General features: G+C 57.8%; 1 protein-coding gene across 7 annotated transcripts in view; it reads right to left on the bottom strand.

Moving 5' to 3' along the window:
• Positions 1 to 4647, bottom strand: part of PIGZ (phosphatidylinositol glycan anchor biosynthesis class Z) — a 21870-nt gene extending 17223 nt beyond the window's left edge. For 2 of the 7 annotated variants that reach the window (XM_073895159.1, XM_073895154.1), the window contains exon 1: positions 949 to 1579. The gene's annotated coding sequence lies outside the window, so the exon portion shown is untranslated. The other 5 variants (XM_073895164.1, XM_073895150.1, XM_073895140.1 and 2 more) reach the window with 5 other exon arrangements.
• Positions 4648 to 5315: the final 668 nt, after the last annotated feature.

Consider the following 5315-nt stretch of genomic DNA (forward strand, 5'->3'; position numbering starts at 1 on the left):
CTCTCTCTCTCTCTTTCTTTCTTTCTTCTTTCTTTTTCTTTCCTTCTTTTCTTTTTCTTTTCCTTTCTTTCGACTTTATTTATTTATCTGACAGACAGAGAGAGCACAAGCAGGGGGAGCGGCAGGCAGAGGGAGAAGCAGGCTTCCCGCTGAGCAGGGAGCCCAACTCAGGGCTTGATCCCGGGACCCTGGGATCGTGACCTGAGCTGAAGGCATCCGCCCCAACGGGTAAGCTTTCTGCCGCAGTGTTCCATGCTAACGCACCAGCTCCGTGGGTGCTGGCAGGCAGCTGTGGTGGTTTGGCCACAGCTGCCGGATCCTCGCTTCGCAAACACAGCACCATGCTCTTGAAGTCAATAGTGCCGGTGGTAGCCTCCTGTGTTGCCTTCTCCTGTGTTTCTTTCTTTCTTTTTCTTTCTTCCTTTCCTTTCCTTCCTTCCTTCCTTCCTCTTTCTTTTTTCTTCCTTCCTTCCTTCCTTTCTTTTTCTTCTTTCTCTTTCCCTCTCTCCCCTTCCTTCCTTCCCCTCCCCTCCCCCTTCCCTCGCTCTCTCTCTTTCTTTCTTTCTTTCTTTGTAATCTCTATATCCAAAGTAGGGCTCGAACTCACTGAACTCACGATCCCACAATCAAGAGTGGCATGCTTTACCAACTGCTAACAGTTGGCTTACAAGGCTTACAAGTCCCGCCAGTCCCCACTGGCCCCACTCTCACCCCTGTGCATGCAGAACTTGGCGCTCCAGAAACATGATGTCTTTCTGTAGTCGCCTCTTCGGTCCTGCCTTCTCACCCCAGCGTCTTTGCTCACATTGCTTCCTTTGCTGGATGTGCTTATAATATAAAGGTTAAAACCCTCTTTGGCGTGGTAGGCCCAGTTTCAAATCCTTGCTGTCACTTGCTCATGGCGAAAGGGCACTCAATCTGTAAACTGAAGTCAACAATAGTACCCACCTCAGAGCTCTTGTGAAGACAACATGAAAAAACAAACAGGGATGCCTGGGTGGCTCAGTCAAGTGTCTGCCTTCCGCTCAGGTCATGATCCTAGGGTCCTGGGATCGAGTATCGCATCCAGCTCCTTGCTCAGCGGGGAGTCTTCTCCCTCTGCCTGCGGTTCCCCCTGATTGTGCTCTCTCTGACAAATAAAATCTTAAAGAAAAAACAAACATAACAGTAGTTTCTTTCATCATTCATTTTGCTTCAACTGCCGAGATCCCCTAGACGCCCTCCCCAATCTCATTTCCACAGAACCCTGTGCTGCGCGGTACACGGACCCCTGGCGCCGTCTGATTGCTTCTCAGCCTCGTCTGGTTGAGCTTCCCCCAGGTATGGGATCCGTTCGAATCTATCTCAGCCCCTCGAATCCACCTGATGGGCCTCCTGTGGGGCCAGGGTCAAGGACAGAGTCGGAGGTCCCCAGAGGAGGTGACAATATAACAGGGCACTGAACTTAACAAGTGCGGGAAGTTCTCCAGAAAGACCCAAGCGCTGCAGCCCTGCGGCTTCCCAGGCGGAGGCGAGGCTGCTGGACTGGTCCCTCCGTCCCGGGGTTCCAGGGGGCGGAGCCAACAAGACGGGGTGTGGCAACTACTCACCTTAACCCAATCAGGATACGAGGCTGCTCATGCCTGCACAAGAGCACGCTAAGCTACCTGCGTGGAGATCCAGTCCTGCGGCCACGGCTGGGTGGCCTTCTCCAGCCCCGGGATGGAGGGAGGGTTGGGGAAGATGGGGGGCGGGGTGACTGTCTCCAGGAGGGCAGTGGAGAGGCAGGTTCCAGAATAAAGGGACAGCGCCCAGAGTCACGGATCTTTGTGGGGCCGGGGAGCGGGCGCTGATAGCCACAGACAGGGGCATCCCCAGCGCGTGTGCGGGGGTTGTGTGGAGGCAGGCAGCAGGGAGAGACCATCTCGGTGGCAGGGGTACTGCGAAGCGGAAACCACTGCGCTGGGCGCGGGGGGAAAGCTGGGGAAGAGATCGCTTCAGTGCGGCGAGAGGACGGGAAGGGAGGCCGCGCGGCTGCAGCGAGCCGCGGGTGTGCGGAGACACTTGTCTTTCTCGCTGAGTCAAGGGCGGGGACTGCTCTCGGTGCCCCCTCCCCCCGGGCGCAGCCCAGAGTTGGCCCTGGGGACACAGCTGTGAGCCAGCGTGGCCCACAACGGCAGCCATTGTGTGGTGGCTTCTTCCAAGGAATGTTCCTACCTTCAAACTTAAACTCCCTGACAAAGCTCTGGGGCACTGCTTTCCGGGGGGGCAGTGGTGATCCCACGGTTCGGCCGCTTCTGGGGATCCAGCATTTGGAACAGGTTTTAAAGACAGCAGGGTCGGGACTGTCAGAGGCGGCGGCCCCGGCGCAACAGCCAAAAGCATCTTCACATAAGACGCACAAGGACCATGTCCGTCAAGGCCAAGATCTTGTGCCCAACTCTGAAGTCCATCCCAGGGGTAGAGGGTAAGTGTGGCTCTCCTGAGTCCTTTTGCCTGTTTGGCGTCGATTTCATCCTCACATCGACCCTGATGGCCACAGTAAGCCCTGCAGGGCGCCCCACCCTGGAAGCACAGGAAGGCCTGACTCTGGCTTCCCCCTTCCCCAGGTTGGCCAAACGTGCCCATGTTTATCCTTTCATTAACAGAGAATGCAACATACAGCACTGAACACACCTAAGGGAGAGTGGAAGACAGTAAGGTACCTCCACTAACTGGCATGTATCTATTAACTATCTGTGACGCGGGGCTCCCATCTGCAAAATGGGAACTCTGCTCTATAGTGGGAAGTTTCTGGGTGTTAATTCTGACAATGACTCCCAGTTTTATGAGTCGAAAGTGTCTGAGGGTGAAGAATGACGTTCAGAAGTGACGGTGAGGTATGTCCTCCTTAAGGAAAACTACAACCATCTCTGCCATACTGTATGTTCATCATCCCCTCCCCCGCAAAGGTCCAGACTGCCACCAACCAGAGCAGTAGGTGCTCACCCGCAGGGTTGCCTGCAGCATCCTGGACGACAAGCTTTTGCCCTTGTCCCTGCCCCCATGCGATTCCTGGGCAAGGAGCCCATCTTCCCAGTCTGTGAAAGGGCAGGCATGACCTGAAGTGCACCCGGCAAGGCCGGAAGTGGAGATTCTTCTCCGCTGAATTAATGCAGATCTATCTGTGCTTCACAGACTTAGTGCTCAGCACTTTGAAGCGTCTTTTGGGTCGTCCTCACAGGGACCCTGAAGGTAGCATGATATTTCCATTTTATAGATGAGGAAAGTGAGGCTCAGTAAAGTTGCAGAACCACGCAAGAACACGAGCTGGTACCAGGAATGGATTCAAGCCTAGGCCTCGGTCTGGGTCCAAAGCTAGCGCTCTAAAGTATACTCACAGCCTCGCCTCCCTTTCCCGAGAAAGCGTCACCACAAGCCTCCTGTCTCTCCTAGGTTGGGGCAGGTCAGTGCTCAGAGCCCGCAGACCCGGGTCTGGGGGACAGTGCCCGCGATAATGTGGGCCCCCCTGCCTGCCTCCCCAGTCTCCAGCATCTGCTGGCCTCTTGGCAGCTAGCAAAAGTAGGAAGGGAAGCAACTGCCCGTCCTCCCTGCCTTGCCCTCCTACCTCCCTGACCCCCATCAACTCTCTGGAGCTGCTCGGGCCGACTCACCGGCGCGCGGCCTCTGGGCTGCACCTGCGGCGCTGGCGGCGTCCGCCCCCCCCCCCCCCCCCCCCGAGGGCCTGCACTGGGGGTGGGCCCGGAGCCGACCCGACCAGAGGGCGGGAGGTGTGCGGTGTGTCCTCAGCGCAGCCGCCGCTCTGCCCGGTCCGGGGAACTAGGCGCACTACGCAGTGCGCCAGGAGGGGCGGAGAGGGCTGGAGACAAGTGCGCCGGCGGGCGGGGCTGCCCAAGTGCGTCCCCTGAGGTCCCGGGGTGGGCTGTGGCCACAGGGGGAGGGTGATTACGGAGGGTCCGCGTGTCTCCGGGGCCTCGGCACGCCGGGCAGTGATTGCGCCCTCCCCTCCCCGCATTCCAGCTCATTCCCCTAGCAGCCCGCTACTTGGCGCACCACGCCTGGGGAGCCCCCTTTTTAGCACGAGGGACAGTGAAACAAAACATCTCTAGGCCACACTTCTTTTGTCCTTAAAAATGACAATTTCTGAGTTGGGGGGGGATTTGCTAAGGCTATGATGACCTGCTTGGAGAGGAAGAAGGTCCGGGAGGAGAGGCGCCGCGGCGTCTTTCTGCGGGCCTTGTCGCAGAAGCGGCGCCAGACTGGCAGGGTCGGTTTCACCCGGGACGCAGCTCGGTCCCAGCAGCCGCCAGCTGGAAGCAGTCCAGCGGCGGTCGCCGCTCTCCCCTCCTGCGTTCCGCCAGTCGGGGCCAGAGGGCTGGCCCCACGTTGCCCGACAGCCAGGGCTGGAGGGGGCGGTCATCGTGTGCCCTGGGGCCCGGGCTCCTCTCTCGGCCGCCAGGCCCTCGGAGGTGGCGGAGCAGAGCGTGTGGGGGCGGGCGCGGGTGCGAGACTGCGAGCCGGCCGCAGGGGGGCTGGGCGGAGGGCGTGGGGTCGTGCCGCGCAGGACGCGGCGCGGGCAGCACCTCTCCCGGCCCCCGCGGGGGAGAGAGCCCCCCACCCGCGGGCTACGGGGCGGAGCTCGGCGCGTCTTGGGGGTCTTGCGGCCTCCGGGCCCCTGCGGGCGCCGGGGGGCGGGGGGCTGGGGACGCGGGGTGGTGGCTGGCTGACTACGACACTGCCCCCTAGCGGGGGGAATGTTTCACTAAACCGCCCGGTGGAGGCTAAACAGGCATAGAAGAGAGCCTCCCTCCTTCTTTTCCAAATCAAATGCTTTCGCGAAGGTCTTTAGCAGCATCCCTTCACCTGTGTTCTCCATGCTTCCCAGCAGCTCTCTCATTAAAAAACAAAACAAAACAAAAACCCTACTTTATTGAGATGTTCTTTACATACAGTAAATACCAGAAATTTTACATACTGTATACAGCTCTATAATTTTTGGCCGATGAAAACACCAGGCTAACCACTGTTCCAGTTCAAGATGTAGCACGTTTCCATTACCCCAGAAAGTTCCCTTCTGCCCCTTTGCAGTCAATCCTTTACCCTCTCTTCCCTGGCCTCAGACAACCACTCATCTAATTCCTATCACTATACTTTCTTTTCCCTGGCATTTCATATAAATAGGACCATACAGGATGTGGTTGTTTGTGCTTGGCTTCTTTTCACTTAGCACACTGCTTCTGAGAGGCATCCACGTGGTTGTGTGTATCAGTAGATTCCCTCCTTTCCTGAGTGAGTAGTACTGGAATGTGTGCATTGACACAAACTGTTTATCCATT

This window comes from Callorhinus ursinus, unplaced genomic scaffold (assembly GCF_003265705.2).
Source record: "Callorhinus ursinus isolate GAN/ISIS: 27379988/994484 unplaced genomic scaffold, GSC_fseal_2.0 scaffold1, whole genome shotgun sequence".
NCBI classification, from domain to species: domain Eukaryota; kingdom Metazoa; phylum Chordata; class Mammalia; order Carnivora; family Otariidae; genus Callorhinus; species Callorhinus ursinus.